The sequence below is a fragment of the Sminthopsis crassicaudata genome, chromosome 1, assembly GCF_048593235.1.
Source record: "Sminthopsis crassicaudata isolate SCR6 chromosome 1, ASM4859323v1, whole genome shotgun sequence".
NCBI classification, from domain to species: Eukaryota; Metazoa; Chordata; class Mammalia; order Dasyuromorphia; family Dasyuridae; genus Sminthopsis; species Sminthopsis crassicaudata.
This window is the reverse complement of record NC_133617.1, coordinates 588,801,079-588,819,395: the sequence shown is the minus strand read 5'-3', so window position 1 is coordinate 588,819,395 and position 18,317 is coordinate 588,801,079.

Here is an 18,317-nt window from a genome sequence, read left to right as displayed (position 1 = left end):
CATCTTCGATGACCTTGATTTTAAAGGAGAAGGTAGAGACATATTTGATAAATAGCAGAATAGAATGGTGTTGGAGATAAAAAGAAAAAATAGAATATTTAGAACTATGGGGAGTATAAGATAAAATCAATCAGGAAAAAGTTAAGAGATTGCTTTGTAAACTGAACTGAGGTTCAGTTGAGATTAGAATCAGAAAGGTTAGTGTTTTATCTCAAATCACACTTGAGTTTTTTGGGAAATGATTGTTTTTCTGCCTTTACCAATTTCTCTTAATAATGTCATTATGCTCTCAATTTTCACGATTCACCATTTTGCAGTTGCCTTTGACTTCTCCTTATCCTTTATTTTCTATACCTCATTAATCACCAAGTCTGGGTTGTCACACACCCTTTTGAGAGAGTCCTTAGCCATTAATTGTCTGGAGAGAAGTATCGGCATGGTCTAATTTAAATCCTGAGTCATTACCAAAAATGTCAGTCTGTAGAAAAATGGGAGGAAGAGGAAATAATTTGGCATAATAGAAAATCCAGGTATTTAAATGATGGTCTAAATGGGAGTTTTAAATCTGGAGTCTATGAATCCATTGGTCCAAGGATAGATTTCAGGGGGGGTTGTGAACTTGGAAAGGAAAAAAAAGGGTACATTTTTATTTTTAGTAACTTCTAACCGAAATTGAGAATTAACTTCTATTACGAATTTAGGGAACAAATATAATTTTGAGAAAATCCATAAGTTTCCCCAGATTTCCAAAAAAGACCTATGACAGAAAAGATTAAGAATCCATGGTCTTAAGCATGAATACAAGAAAGAAAAGGAGTATCTGAAGAAGTTTTTAATGGTCATTGTGGGGTGTGGTTTGAAATTGTGCAACTGCATGTAGTTTTCATTCATACATTCTCTGTGCAAGATGCTAGTCCTTAAAAACTGGCAGTGCAGCTTAAATGGTATTTATTTGTCTTCTCCAGTAGCTTTTGAATTTTCCTTATTGTGTTATTTGTTTCATTTTTGTATATTTCTTCTATCTACATGTCTTTGGGCAAATATTTCACTTCTCTGGGTTTCAATTTTCTCCTCTGCAAAATGATGAGGTTGGATTAGATGAGCTTTAAGGTCTTTTCTGCTCTGAATCTATGGTGTAATCTCTACAGTGAGATGGAGACGTCTTTGCTGCTAAAGAATTGTACCTTTTTTTCCTTCTATAATAGACTTCTATTACACATCAAGTACCCTCCACCAAAATTGTAATCCAATGCCTCATTCTGGCATGGAAGTGATACTTGGTTTTGAGAGAAATGATTATTAGTAACCAGTGATTTGAGTAGATCCAGAATCCCTTTTTTTCTAAAGTCCTCATTTCAAAAACTCAGTCTCTAAAGGTTGAACTAATTTACTCCTCTATCAGACTCCACCCACCTTTGAAGGAATCTCTAATTTAGGATGAATTCCACTCAATCAACTATGGGTGAAAGTAAACCTTTTGTCAGAATTGCCCAAAGTTCTAAGTGATCTGTGTTTAGGGAAAATATTTGTCTAAGAGTGACAAGTCATTCTCATTCTCTCATTGTAATAATAGTCCTCTCATTAACTATTAACCAATCCTCAGGATCACCCCTCTTCCAAGAGCATATAAGCCATGATCTCACTGCTGTGATTGTCCTTTGGCATTTGAGAGTGCCATTAGCCTCTTATTAAAATACTAGCATTACTAACAAATTGATGAATTACCCAGAAATTATGTCTCTCAAACTTTTTAAACTTCACAGTTTGCAAAGGATGAAATTGCATAACACAGTCTTTGGCAGGACCCACTAAGATGGCAAGTGTTGAGGTATAAGCTACCCACAGATTGTGTGTCTTTTGTTTGGTGATGAACTGCACTAAGAATGGAGAATCTTTTATCAGAAGGTCGAACACTAGGTTATAATTTTTTTTTTTGGCCCTAGCAATTCAGAAAACTTTCTGCTTAGGTGTGGAGAGATTCTGAGCTGCCTTGTTGAAAAGAGTACCCATTTAGATGTAATCACAGAACTTTTAAAGTATTACATTTTGGTGGAAAGCTGCTGCAAAGCCCCAAAGTACATGGAGGAAATGACATTTACTTGTTAAATGTATGTATTGATTAGTGTTAAGGGCAATTATTTGCATAATTGTAATAGATTTTGATATCACATCCCATAAAAATAGTGAACATTACAAGTTAAAAATTGGCCCTGTGGCTAATAGAATTGAAGTTAAAAATTAGAAGAAAATTCATTGCTTCTTACTAGAAAGATGTAATGCATAGAAAGTCAATTTCTAAGTAGGTGAAAAAATCAAAAGAATCAATTTTCATGACTGAAAAACCACAATCTAGGAAGACTAGAAAAACCAATTAGTACAATAATTTGAATATCTAGAGAATGTTTTCAAGAATATGGAAGGTCTTAGATCGTTACTCCATAATTGCCTTTAACAATAGGACTAGAAGCACCGAGATTTAGTCAGTGTAACTCTAGTGTGTTTATTGTTTATTCACTAATATATTTTCAAAAAAGAGTCTTCTGCTCCAGTGTATCTTTACCAGCATTCTCTGGCTGTCCCTCATCCTTTTAAGGTTCTTTCTTTTCTATTCTGACTGCTGACCTCTCAGGCTTCCTTTGAATCCCAGTTAAAATCCCACCTTCAACAGGAAACCTTCTCCAATTCTTTTTAATTCTTGTGCCTTCCCTTTTTAAATTATTTCCTATTTCTTCTCTATTTATCTTATCTTATATATATATATATATATATTTGCTTGCATGATGTCTCCTCCATTAGACTGTAAACTCCTTGAGAGCAGGGACTACCTTTTGCCTTTTTTTTTTTTTTTTTTTTTTTTTTTTTGTATTCCCAGAGCTTATTACACTGTCTGGCATATGATGAGCTAAATATTTATTGATTGGCTTTGCTTGGATAGAGACTTTCAGTTCTCTATTAGCCTTTTTTCTGAGACAGAATGACCAACATTCCACTGAAGCTGAAATTTTAAATCATTTGGGCTCATTCCCAGAACATATAAGACTATACCAGACTATAAGAAAGCATAGTCAGGTATTTATTTTCTCAATATGGAAAGGACAGTACATTGTATACATCTTGTCATGGGCCTGTTTAGTTGTAAGGTCCCTTTTGGTGAGAGTACTCAAAGTGTTGATATGGACTCCAAGTCAAACAGTCTTTTTTTTAGGACACTTAGGAGAATTTTGTCCTAATAAAAAGAGGATTTGTTGGAAGTTAGGGTATCATTGAACCTCAAAATCATACCTCACCCTTCTATGGCATTTTCTTTAATTTCCACAAGCTTTTCCCCAGAAAAAACATGGTGAATATGGAACCTTGGGGTTTCTCTTGTGTAGTTTTCAGAGTCCTAGAGTATTGCTGAGAAAGACTTTACAGATCATCTAATGTAGTCCTCCTTTTCCTAGAGCTTAATTTTTGATTTTTATATCCCACAAGATAGAGAAGAAAACAAGGCATACAATTTTACCTCTTAGGAAACTGAGGCCCAGCGGAATAAATAAAGAATTTAATTTAAGAAACTTAGTGTGAAAACAAGAGAAGAAATCTGTCTTCTAAATTCCATTGTACTCTCCCTCTTTGCCCCTAGAAACATTAGTCTTGCTTGAAGGTAAAATATCTTTTCCCATAGCTCATCAAAATTACTCAAGAAAGAATTGGCAGGTAGGGCAGGCACCATCCTATTTTCTTTTGGCTGGTTGGTTGGAGATTTAATTATATAAAAGACTTCATATTTAGAGCTAAAAAAAAAACTTTAGAAAGCCTTTTGGCCAACCCTCTCATCTTATAGATAAGAATCTGATGACCAGATATAAGGGTATTTACTCAATAACATATAGCTAATAAGAATTATAAATGAAATTTGAACCCAGTTCCTCTGACTTCAGAACTAACTTCATTCTATTGAATCAGGTCAACAATACAGAATGATTTTAATAGTAAGTAATATGTCATTAATATATATATAATGAAACTGTCAGTGTAACCCAGGGTGCAAGCTTGGATATTCATAAGACTACTAATTATTGAAGAGAATGATCAATGATCAATGAAATATTATACTCCCAGTGGGAGAACTTTTTCTTTATTATATATTATATTCTAAGCTGTATAAATTCTTTGAGTGCATTTACTATTGGCTTAGAAAAGTGATTATATTTGCTATTTAATATTTCTGATGGTCTTTGTTTAGTTAGCTTTAAGTGCAAAGAGAATCCAGCCTTTGCTAGGGCACTCCTTCCTCATTAAAGAATAATGATGATGAGAACATCTTGAACCTAAAAATAATTTTTCCTAGCCTAGTATTATTTAGGGTGGAGACACATAGATGGAACTCTAGTATAGTATCTTCTCTCTAAGGAAATCAGTGAGGTACAGTGTTGTACCTCACAATTGGCCTCAATTTCTACTTTTTTTACAGGCAGAAATCAGTCTTCCTTGGCCAGAGGTGAGTGAGATTCCAGAGCTGTCTAGTTACCTTTCATTTTAAGTAGAATTTAGATAAGCACGTGGACATCCATATAAAGCATATGGACCATACACACACACACACACACACACACACACACACACACACACACTCCTTAAGTTAGTTATTTGAGGACAGGGACTTTTAGATATTTTTCTTTCCTCTTTGTATCTTCTAACTGCTGGCCCCAAATATCCTCAGTAGCCTTAAAAACACACACACACACACACACACACACACACACAAAAAAAAAAAAAAAAAAAACCCTCCCTGAAATCCTTAAATCCCCAATATTAGCACTTTTTAAGCATGGTGCTTATGCAAAGGCATTGTTACCTGGAAAGGATAACAAATTAGGTAGTAACAGCTTACTTTTTGGTCATTGCAGTTATGTCTAACTCTTCATAACTCCATTTTCTTACCAAGGATACTGGAGTGGTTTGTCATTTCTTTTTGTAGTTCATTTGACAGATGAGGAGACTGAGGCAAAAAGAATTAAGTGGTTTGCACAGGGTCACAAAGTTAGTAAAGTGTATGAGTCTGAATTTTAACTCAGTTTCTTTTGTTTCCAGCCTTAGTATTCTATTTACTGTGCTGCCTAGCCATTACTATTCTGCCAAAAATATTTAAAATAGCTGACATTTATATAGTACTTGGAGTTTTATAAAGCCATTTGCATGTATTGAGTCATTTGATTTTGACAAAGCCTCTGTGAGAAAGACAGTAAAAAAAAAAAAAAAAAAAAAGTCTTGTTATTTCACAGAAGAGGAAACTGAGAGGCTAAGTGTTCATGAATCTCACACAATGTGAGATCACAGTCTGTACAAAATGAGACTAGGAAAGAATAAATTTGAACAGGAAAGAGGGCCTAGAGCTTGGAATATTGCAATCAAGGGCCATAACGGGCCAGATTGAGGACTTCTTTAAATCCACTGACGTGTTTAGAAGAGTTATGTACAAGTGTGAAAGGTGATATATGTGTGTGTATGTGTGTGTGATCCATATGCTTTATATATATGTACGTATGTATATATATATATTTATCTATGGCATAGTTTTGATGGGAATTAGCCATGTTGCTCTTGGCCACACCCACCTTCAAAGGGTGATTGATCTTTACAATAAACCTGTGGGGTATGTGTAATTATTATAACCCTCATTTTTACAGATGACTTTTTTTTTTTGAAAGGTCCAATGCCTAGGGTCATGTTAGTTAGTAAGTGTCTGAGCTGGGATTTGACCTCAGGTTTTCCTTGAGTCCCACTCCAGCATTCCATTCACTGCTCAGTCAATAAGACACAAATGTAATACAAAAACACATTTTTTATTTAGTTGTTTTTAATCATGTCTGACTTTTTGTGATTCCATTTAGGATTTTCTTGGAAAAGATGTTGGAATAGTTTGCCATTTCCTTCTCCAGCTCATTTGACAGATGAGGAAATTGAAGCAAACAGGATTAAGTGACTTGCCCAGGGTCACACAAACACATAAGCTCTGAGTTCAGATTTGAATTCAGGTCTTCCTGACTCCAGGGACCTTCTATCTCTTAGTACACATATATGATAAGTGCATTAGAGAGTAATATAACAAAGAGCTATGTGAGGTCTGAGAAGAAAGATTGACCTTCCTTCCTATTATTGATCAACAGATACTTTATGGAGAAACATAGTATACTCTTTCTAAGGAAATCAGAGAGGGATAGTCTTGTGGCTCCAATTTCCTATAGAAATCTAAGTCTTCCATGGAGAGAAGTGCGTGAAATTCTTGAGATATCTAGTCATCCTTCATTGTAAGTAGCATGTAGACAATACATGTTTGAACTTTAAAGAATAGGCAGACATTAAGCAGGCAAAAACTAAGAGAAGGGACTAGATTGTGGAGAGCCTTGAATGCCAGGCAGAAGTGTTTGAACTTTACTAGGTAGGAAGTAATGAGACACTGAAGTTTTTTGAGCAGAAGAATGATGTGACTTATGACATGATCTATGCATTAGAGATGACAGGATCATGGATCTTAAGAGTTATTGTAGAAGAAACCTCAGAGGCCGTCTTATATAAGCATTTTCATTTGAATGATAAGGTAAGAAACCTAGCAGAGATAAGATTCAAATCCAGTTCTTGTCTAAAGTCAGTGCTCTTTTCACTGGGTCCTGCTAATATCCATAATTATTCCAGCAATGATATAAAAGAGTGTTCTTTGGGGAGAGAATGGAGGTGAGAACAATTGTTAGGCATTAGAAATGGACTTAGCAAGTGGCAATAAGAAGTTAAGAAAATGCTTTCTGATGTGATGGCAATAAATGGTGCTGGCAGAAAACACCTTCTACCTTAAATAGTTATTAACTGACCTAATATATAATAGTGTATAGTTCAGAGACAGAAAGTAAGAAGGTTAATTATTGATAGGGATCCTGAGACCCATTGACTCTGGTATTTGTAATTCTCATTTGTCCCTTCTTTAATAAGAAGTATTAGATAAAATTTCAAGTGACTGATGCCTCTAGAATGAGACCAACATGGGTTTTATTTCATATAATTCTCCCCTTCAACCCCAATTATATGGGCCTTCTCTCCATTAATCACAGGCGGAGTTTTCTTGGTCAAGATATTTAGAATGGACTCCAACAAGGGAATAATTAGGGAATAATTTGTAACAACTGAAAATCTTATAGAAAAGATGATGCTATGCAGATGACAGGCAAATTCATAATAATAGCTACCATTTCTTTAGTGTTTTTAAGTTTGTAAAAACTGGGAGGTCAGTGTTATTATTGAGGCAGTGGGTGCTGCAATGAATTGTGCAGAGGATCTGGAATCAGGAAAATCTGGATTTAAATCTGGCCTTTAATGTTTATTAGCTGTGTAATCCTGGGCAAATCACTTAATCTTGTTTACCTCAGTTTACTTATTTGTAAAATGAACAAGAGAAGGAAATGGCAAAACACTCCTGTATCTTTGCCAAGAAAACCCTCCCAAAGGATCACTAAGAGTAGGGCACAAATGAAAAGACTGAACAAAAACATTATTAGCTTCATTTTTCAGATGAATTTATCTCTTTACAGAGATAATACTGACTTGCTCAATTACCCCAGTAGTCAGCATTTGAGACTGGATTCAGACTCAGATCTTCTTGACTCCAGATCCAATACTCCATCTACTGTACCATCTAGATGCCTAATAAGTATGTGATCAGATACACTAATATCTCAGTAATAATTAAGTTACAAACTTGAATAAGTGGATGGAAAGAAGGTAAAATGGAAGTATTTATGCAGTACTAGGGAGACAGATATTAAACATATAGTTGTGCTAAATAAGAATAAATAAATAAATAAATAAATGAGGAAGGAGTAGAGCCATTTGTTTCCTAGTGCTCTGTTTTCCTTTTTAGTGCAAGGACATAGATTTTCTGTGTGGCCTTGGACAAGACATTTCACTTTTATGGGCCTATATCTGCTCTTTGCAAAATTGTGGGGTGTGTGTGTGTGTGTGTGTGTGTGTGTGTGTGTGTGTGTATGTGTGTGGTGTGGGCTAGGCAGTCTCTAGGGTTTCTTCTATCTTTAAATCTATGATTTTAGGATCCTCAGAACGAAAGCACAAAAAGCATCTTTGCCTAGAGGATGAATAGGTCCCATATAGCCATTCTGAAGTCAGAATTAACACTCCGAAAGGAATTCTATACAAGTATAGTTGAGCTGGACTAGTCTATATTGTTCATCCAAGATGTTTTATTTATCTTATGATAATGGCTTCAAAGGACCAGGACCAATGGTCCAAACCAACGTTTGTGTTGTAATTTAGCACATAAATATCCAAGATCGTGATTCTTATCTGAGTTGATTTGTATGAAGAAGAAGAAATTGATGAGATCTATAAAACTCTATGAGCAAGAACCTTCTATTGTTGACTGGCAAATTGATATCTGCAAAGTTTTAGTTAAAGCTACATCCTATAATTAACTTAAGAATAAAATAATCAATCAATTAATCTATTCAGCAAGCAATGAATTGTTATATTTGCTATATGTGGAGTACTTAGGGATTTATAGGGATAACTGATGCATAAGTCCCTACCCTCACAAAGCTTTTAGTCTAGCAGGGAGGATATAAAAATATACAAGTGTACTGTGACTATAATACAGAAATAAGATTAAAAACATAGAGCAGATATAATGTAATATGTGAACTCTTAAGAATGAAAAATCATTTGTGAGCCTGTGTCGCATGGATAGGGGGAATAATGGAACAGAATGGTATATGAAAGATTTTAAGAAGGAAATAGTATTGGATTTAAGACAGGGATTATTTTTATCTGGTAGATCTGGAGTGATTCTAGGTGTAGGGAATGGTACAGTCAGATTTCATAGAGTTGTTCCTAATGTTTGATAATGTGTATCAGGTGAACTGCTATCCTGAAAAGTATCCCAAGATGATGGAGAGTGCTGGAGCCAACTTTAACTTAGCAACCCATTATTAGATTTTCACTGACAAAAATTACAAATTAGAGCTTGAATTATTCTTATTATTGTGGATATTATTATTATTATTAATTGGAGGAGGGGACTTGCCCAGGATCATCTAGCTAGTAAGTATTGGGGGCTGGATTTGAACTCAGGTTCTCCTAATTTTAGGGTTGGTGCTCTATGCATTGTGGCACCTATCTATACCTTCCCCTTTTGATTTGACTTATTTTGTTAATTGTCTACTCCAGAAATGTCAAACATTCCTAAGCTAGCCCAGTAGATTTAAATGTAATTGAGAAGTATTTATATGAAATGAATAAAGATACAATAAGACATAGATAACAACAAAATGTTTTTCTAAATTACTAGGCAGCCTGTACAGGTTCTTATAAACATATTAGTTATCTCATTTTAATTTCATTTTGCCATTACTGGTCTGGACTTACGAATGTGATGGAGAAAATGTTAATAATGTATATTAAACCTAAAAGTGTGGTCCTGTGTACAGTTTTCCCTCCAGAGAACTTATTTACCACCTTACCCCTCTTATACATCCAGAGCCCAAGGAAATCTTAGAGGGAATCTAGTATGATCCCTGTACTTTATTTATAGATAATACCAGGACAGATCTAGGGAGGTTAAGACTTGCCTATAGTCACACCACTAGGTTAACACCAAATATAGGATTTCAACACAGGCCTTTTGATTCCATAGCTACTGCTCATTCTATATATCAAGCTAAAAGTAAGTTCTACTCCCCTTCTTCTGTCTAAGGATTATTCTGTGAATATCCATGTTTATGTGTAGGTGATAAGATGACAGGGATCAGGAACCCTTTTGAGCTGAGCATTGTGCCTCTCTCCTACATGTAAACAAAGCTCTCCACACCCCTACCCAGTGGCTCCGCAGGGTGCGTGGCATTTGGACCCAAGTTCAGGGACTCTTTGGGGTGGGATTCCCAAGGGGAGAGGCCCCAACTGCCACATCTGAAGATTCAGCCTAAGGACTGTGGAGATGAGAGAGAAACTGGTTCTTCTTATCTTCCCCACCCTTTGGCCCCACCAATCCTCAAGTTTACCATTTCCCACACTGTACTCCCAGCAGCCCTAGAGTTTGTTCCATGCAATGTAAACAAGGGTTTGGTGAGAACTTTCTGATGCCAGAGGTTAGTTGGGTAAAAATATTAACTGTGAAATTATGTATGTTATGACATCAATAACTATCAAGTAGCAGAGCAGAATAGGAAATTCCTTCTCAGTGCCACATAAATCCACACCTTCATTCTTTTCATTATTGAGGAAATACAAAATTGAAACATTTGAAGAATTGAATAAAATTTATTATCTTTCCACCATGGGGTTTTCTTTTTTCTTTTGTATTTGCTGGAAATAGTAAATACAGAGTAGGAAAAACAAAACAAAACATGTACATGTATACAGTCTCAATAATGTTTCTATAGTAACATTTTATTCATTTCACTAAGTATTGAAGTAAAAGGTTTGTAATAATATAATTTCACAGCAGGAGCAGACAGCAGACTTCTGTTGACCTGAATCTTTCAATTAGCCTTCTGTGGGCTTAGCCACAGGAAGCCATCAGAGAGGTTAAAGACTTAATCTTTCTCATTGGTAAATCATGATAAAAACCTGTCACTAGCTAGTTTCCCCTCTTGCAATGTTTCATTTTTCATGATCTCCTCTACCATTATCATCTTGCTTCTTTTTATGTTAGCATCCTTGGGGTTGCCATTGACTGTTTTCATTATTTCCTTATTCCTCACATTCAGTTTCCTTGAATTCTCCTTAATCAAGAAGAGCCAGGATTAGGTGCTAGCGGTTTTAGCACTGTTGGCTAATGGGCAGGGCCCTGATCTAGCTTTTTTTCCTGGCCACCTGAGAAAAAGTTTCCAAACTATGATTTTTCTCCCTTCCCTCCTCCCCTAAGTTTTTTGTTTTTAAATTATCTATGCCCTGCAGAGAAGAAAATAAATTCAAAAGGTTCATTTGAATTTCCAGCTGATGGTTTGATCTTACAGGCTGGCTGTACAAGTTATTTTCAGATTTCAAATAGACAATAATATCTCTCAGAGGGACCAGCAAGACATAACAAGGAAGGCAAAGGGAATGAAACAAGGGATTGTCAAATAGAGTTTTTGAAGACTTTAGAATGATTCTTTTATATTGCAACAGTTTTATATACTTAGGGGCAAACAAACATTAGGAAGAACAGTGTTTTCCTTATTAACTAGTTTGGAGTTTGTGGCAGACCACTAAAGGTTTGGATATAGAACATTCTAAAATCCCAGGAAATGGGGTCACACAGGAGCATCCCCTCCCTGATCAGTTACTAAATGGTTGTATGGACAGGGCAGCTTCTCAGCAAGATCTAAGATTTTTAAGGAGCAGCTGCAGGGGTGTGGCAGACTTGGTGGACAGCTTGGGAAAGCCAAAAGAGGCCTGAATTTGGAGTTGGAGGATGTGGATTTAAAACTCTGCTACCTGAGTGATCTTAGGAAAATCATTTTATCAACAGGACTGAGGGTTTTTTAAACTGTAAAATGGGGAGATTGTAATCTTGTGTCTTTGATTTAAGCCTAATTTTGCTTCCTCCCACTCTCTGTGTGATTTTGGAAAAGTCATTTAATCTCCCTAGGTCTTAATTTCCTCAGTGGGATTAGATCATCTTGCAGATCTTTTCCAGCTCTAAAATAAAATAAAAATAATTATCTATGACTCAAAAAAATCTGTAAGATTCAATTTCTAGCACTGTCACTCATTAGTTGAATAACATCCCCTTCTCTCTCTTTTTTAATCTATAGGCATTACTTTCATGATCTAAAAATTGGAGATTGTGCTTTATGTTTGCCCTTCTCACCTTTCTTTGAGTACAGGCAAATACAGCCCAATTTCTCAATCTGAGTAACTGGTCTGGTTCTTGGGTACCAAGATCAGCAAATTTTGCCTAGCATGGAACACAAGTGGGGGGGGGACTAGAAATCTATACTCAATGCCAGGAAGATTAGCAGTAAGTGCCACCTTTAATACATATTGCTTGTATGACCCTGAGCAAGTCAATTAATCTCTCAATGATCTAGCAAGTCCCTAAGACTAGTATATATTACAGAGAAGTGCTGACCTGTATGGTAGAGAGAGTTTCCACTATCAGAGAAATGAGGTCCAGTTTCTAGCTGCCTATGGTAATGTAAGGGCTGCTCTCTTCCCCAAAGTGAATTCTGGATGCCATTGTCAATCTTCACTATCCACCCACCAGAGATGACATTGAAGCTGCCCATCTGGAACCAAAATTGACCCTTCTTTTAGGTACTTAATTCTGGTTAGTCTTGGCTATAGCTGACTTCAAAGCTTTGTGGCTGTCACCATCAAGTCTGCCTTTGCTAGAGGAGCCCTGCCTCTATCACCAATTCTTCTCTTCATTTCCTATCTGCCTAGTCTCATTCCTACATTTTTCATAATAGCTATCATTTTCATCTTTTCAACATTTTTATTTACTTCATTAAATATTTCCCAATTACTTGTAAAATTTTTAACAATTTTTAAACAATGTTAAGTTTCAAATTCTCCTATCTTCTTTCTGCCATTGAGAAGGCAAGCAATATGCTATTGATTATACAAGTGAAGTCATGCAAAATATATTTTTATATTAGCCATGTTGCAAAAAAACCCCCACACAAACACTTATATAAGCAGAAAAATAAAGAATTTTTTAAAAATGTGTTTTAATTTGCATTCAGTTCATCAATTCTCTCTCTGGAGATAGGTAACATTTTTCATCATGGAACCTTTGGAATTGTTTTAGATAATTTTCTTGATCAGAGTAATAATAATTGCTATCATTTATATAACATTTATTATGTGTCAGCCACTGGGCTTGTGCATTACAATTATCTTTTTTGATCCTCAATATAATGCTGGGAGGGAGGTGCTATTATTATTCCCCTTTTGCAGATAAGATCACCTAAGTGTCCAGAGTCACACAGCCAGTAAGTATTTGAGGCCAGATTTGAGTTCGTCTCCTTGATTTCCAGGTCTTTGCTATATTTATTGAACTATCTCTCTGTCCCCTCTTAACCTTCTCTGGTCTGAAACTTCATCAGTAGTCTTTTCCTTCAAAGGGCGCATGTCCCACTAATAAAGGCTCCACATTACTCATTTCTTTTTGAACCCCTTCTCCTTAATAACTTAGCAGGTATTCCTTAACTAGTTTCTGTTTTGGTTATATATTGCTGAATTGAGATAGGACAGTGGAAGTCCATAGAACTGATTCCTTGTCCTTGCCACCACGTGAACCATCATTGTCAATTATTACATTATTAATATCTCTATGCTCCCAGAATCTCTGAAAAAGCAGAAAGACATGCTGCCTCTGTTGGCAATGGGCAAGAGATATTCTAGGTTTCAAGTCAGAACTACATTTTCCTACAGAATTAATAAAATAAAAGAGTATTTAAAACTATAGTTAAACCTCACTAGAATGTGAATTGTTGAGAGAAAGGGTTGGCTAGATTTGTTTGTATCTCCATCACTTAATGTAGTGCTTTGCATATAGAAAACATTTAATCATTTGTTTCATTCATTCTGGGTTAAATAGGCATTCAGTGACTGTCTTTGGAACCTTGTTGCCATTAAAAATGTTGCTATGGGAAATATGGTTTGAGTTCTTACATGGACTTAGAAACAATGTTTTGGAATATACCTTGTTTACAGGTAGTGAATAATCTTGATATTTAGTTTACTGAGGGCATGTTCCTTAGTCCTTCTGTAAGAAAGAGTAACTATGGTTGTCTTAATTCCCTGATGGTTTTAAATTGGCATTTCGGCTTCTTCTGTGGTTGAGTATCTATCTCTTGGGCCACCTCTGTATAGAACTTAAGATCATAATCCTAGAATAGTTTTCCATTTCTTTTTCCACATCATTTTATAGAAGAAGAAACTGAGGCACACAGGTTTAAACGACTTGTCTAGGAAATCACATAGCTAGCAAGTGTCCGAATCCAGATTTGAACTTAGAGACATCCACTGTACCACCTACCTTCCTTAAGAATCAGTGCTCTTTCTAGAGGCAGCCGTGTAAATAGAGTGTTGGACTTGGAGTTCAAAGAACTGGAATTAATTCTGTTCTCACATAGTTATTATCTGTGTGACCTTGGGAAGGTAATTTTATCTCTTTCTGCGTCAGTTTTCCTAACTCTAAAATGGGAATCACCTACTTTGTGAAGATCAAATAGATATTATTTGTAAAGTGGTCCATAGTAGGTATTTAATAAATCTGTATTCTCTTCTTCTCCTCAAGTTCATAGTCAAAGTTGGGGAATATATTTTCCTTGTTCAGCATAACTGCTCTCCCTATTTGAGACTTTATGGCCATATCTGAGAGATTTATGAAGGAGAGTCAATAAGTAAGGTAAATTTTCACTTTTTCATCGACATTATTTATTGATGTGATATACCCCACCTCCATGATTACATCAGAATAAGCAAGGGTCTTGGTTTTTATAACATAAAATTGTCCACATTTTGATCTATATTTTTGAAACCAAGTTTTTAAATATTAGATTCACATTCACCTGATTCATTCACTCCTCTTCACATGCACTCAAAAGATGTCTGAGCCTTAGGGATATTCTTAGATCCTGCTCCAGGAAAATGTCATCATGGATTGAGTGGACTTAAGAGGACTTCTGTAGGAAGTCAGTTTCAATTACGACCTTTTAAAATTGGAATAGGTGGCTTGAATGAATGGATAACATGCTGAGTTTATGATATGGAAGCCTGGGGTTTGAATCCTGCCTCTCTCAGTTGCAATGTGATTTTGGGCAAGTTATTTAACTTCTATGTACCTCAGAATTTATCTATTAAATCATATGTGGAGGTGCATTCAGATCCTCATCTCTTACACCAGGAGTTTTCCATGATAATTAAACTAAAAACATTTCCAGGATATTTGTTCTTTGAAGCTTGAATGTGCAATGGGCCATCTAAGTAATCATAAGTATTTTCCCCTTGTTTGGCATTAAGATTTGTAACTGAAATTGTGTCATATAAGGCTTTGCTAATCATTAGCTTGTCTTATTGAACTGAAATGGAAGTGAGCTAAAATGAAACTTGGTGATATTATTTGGGTAGGGGGACACAGTAATAGAGAGGCAGATTCTGAACTTGTGGTTGCATTGAATATAGGAAATCTCTGACAAATATAAAAATTCCTTCCACCAATGCAAACTGGTAAGAACTTTTTAAGTTGTAGTCTTAGAGAATTAGTGAGAATTAGTTGTCTTGGAGCACTTGGAAGCTCATGTGTCAAAGGTGAGGTTTTAGAGTCAGGTCATCCTGACTCCAAGGCTGAAACTCAATGCAGTCTTGTGATGTTACTTCCCTATCTGATGTAAGACCATACAGTAGGATCATTGAGCAAAGATTTATACCTGGAAGGAACCTCTGGAAGCTTTTATTCCAACAATCCTCTCATATTATAAATGAGGAGAGTCAAGCTCAGGTTGGCTGTGTAATTTGCTTACTGTAAAAAAGTAAATAACAGAGTATGGATTCAAATCTAGATTCCTTGACTTCTGAGCTAGTGTTCTTTCTATAAAATCATTCTGGAAATTATCTATTATGATATTTAAGATTAAGAAAACAAATGACATAGGGCATCCTTTCAAGGTGGTGTTATTGTTCAGTTGTTCAGTTGTATCAGACTCTTTGTGATCCCATGGATCATACTGTATATGAGGTTTTCATGGGAAAAATACTAGAATGGTGTTCTATTCTCTTTTTTAAAGGCAAATAGAGATTAAGTGACTTGCTTAGAGTCATACAGCTAGTAAGTGTCTGAGGTTGAACTGGAATTCATGTTTTCCTGACTGGTAGCTGGGTAGAGTGTTGAGTAAGGAAGACATATTTCTGAGTTCATTTGGCCTCAGACACTTACTAGGTATGTGACCCTGAATAAATCACTTTAACCCTATTTGCCTTAGTATCTTCTGTGAAATGTACTGGGGAAGTAATGACAAACTGCTCCAATATCTTTGCCAAGAAAACCTAAATGGGGTCACAAACAGTTGGACATAAATGAAAAATTTATAAACAACTCCTTGACTCTAGACTTGGTGTTCAAATAACTGAGCAATCTAGCCACTGTCCCCTTCTGAGATAAAGTGTTTTCTTTTTTGTATTATTTGAGTGGCATTTGATTAATATGTAATTTGGGATTTCTGGGAACCAAGTTCAATGCCATTCTAGATCTACACAACAGAGGAGTGCAGCAGCATGCTATCACAGAGGCTCAGTAGTAGGCAGTAGGGATTCTGTTAGCAAGTTAAGTACTGCTTCATTTTTCTGCCCCTCAGTTTCCTTATCTGTAAAGATCCAGCCCAATTACTCTCTTTGCTTCCTTTCTGGATGGAAATTCTATAATTTGTGATGCAACTTCATCACAATTGTTTTTTCTCAAAGCCCAATAGATAGTTTTAAAAAATTTTATTCTCTGTCTCCAATGTTGTCCCTAAATTCCAGGGCATGAATTAAAAAAGGTTTAAGTGCAAGTAATTACCAGCCTAAGTCTGTATTATAAGCTCACAGAACAATTCCTATTTCAGGGTGTAGTTGCTAGAAGGCCCACATGACCTATCATATCAATTAGTCAAGTATGAAATTTCTTGATCCTGAAAGAGAAAAATAGGACTAAGAATAGCACCTAATACAACCCTTGTTGTTGAAAGAGATGAGCAAGATATAGCATGTGAATCCAAGAGCAAAAGTCTTTGAAGTTTGAGATGGCTTAAGGGGATTCCACACCCCATAGGGTTCCCTCTGAAATGAACTGTGAGATGGATGAGTGAGATAGTTGTGGGGGCAAGTCTTCAGGATATTTATCACCCAAAACTTTTTTTTATTCTGACTTCTATTCATGCTTTGAGAAAAGCCATTTTCCAAAGTGACTGATCTTAAACTTTTGTTGAGTTTTTTAAATGTGGGTCTTGTAGTCAAATATAACAACCCAAGGTATTGGTAACTTGGATACTTAATTGAAGTCTCTAAATAAGGGTGGTTAGAAAGGTTATAGGTAGTTTCTTTTCAGGAGCTCTTGTCTTTGGTAATGCAGAAGGGAGATTCTAATTTCTGTCCAGGCACATCCAAGAGCTGGCCTTAAAATCAGGAGGACATTCTTGTCCTGTCTCTAATACATGCTAATGATGAGATCAAGGATCAACAATTTAACCTGTCATTGCTACAGGTATCTCTTTAAGACTATAAGTTTCAGATGAGTTGCTGATTTATATTTGTGGAGGGATTTTTTTGTGCCAAGGATGAATTCATCACACAGATGAAATCAAACACATATAAGAATCATGCTCACTCTTGGGAATCTGAAGGGGGAAAAAGTCAAATGGGAAATTTTTTCTATAATAACGGTATCTCCTCCTCCCTCAAATAAAAGGATACCTAGCTGTACAAAACTTTGCCATAGATGGAACCATATTTGTGTATGTGTATATATATATATATATATATTTATATGCATATATATATATGTATATATATATATATATGTATATATATATATATATATATATATATACACACACACACATATATACACACATACATACACATTTACCTGTGGGTTCTCTACCCAAAGGATTGTAATTTTTGATTGCCAAAACCTTAAAAGATAGCTTGAAGTTTACTGGCTGTATTTTTTCCCCTTTTTTCTTGAGTATCATGCACAAACTGAAAATCACTTTGGCTTTCATTGATTGGACAATAATAGGTCCTAGGCCAAGCCCCAATTGGTCATTGTCCCTGATTGGCTTAGAGTTTATTCCTAATTGTGCCTTTTCTGCAAGTTCTTCTAATTAATATCTATATATTTAATACTTCACTACCTCCTCAACCTTTATATGCTATAACTTTATTTTTGCTGCCTGATTTTATATTTGAAACTAAGGAAACCTACTACATTAAATGACCAATGTGAAATGGAAAGGACATGGCAACTTCTCAAGTACCAATGGGCTGCTTCACAGGAATAAATGAGCAGGCGAAGAATAGGACATAGGTCAGTCCTTGAAGCCATTAATATAAAACACAAACATTTGAACAGGAAGAGCCTTCTGTGAAATAAATTTCTTTACCTATTATCAGAAGACAAAAAGCCTCCTCCCTCTGAAAAAGTTCATTGTATTTGAGTATTTCTAATTATTAAGGGTTTTCCCCTTTTAGTGGGCTGAAACCTGCTTCCCTGCTTCTTGCCTCTATTGGTCTTCTGATAGTAAATGAAGTTAATATGATTCCTCTCTTAGGATACTGATTCTCTCTGTGTCTCTTTGTCT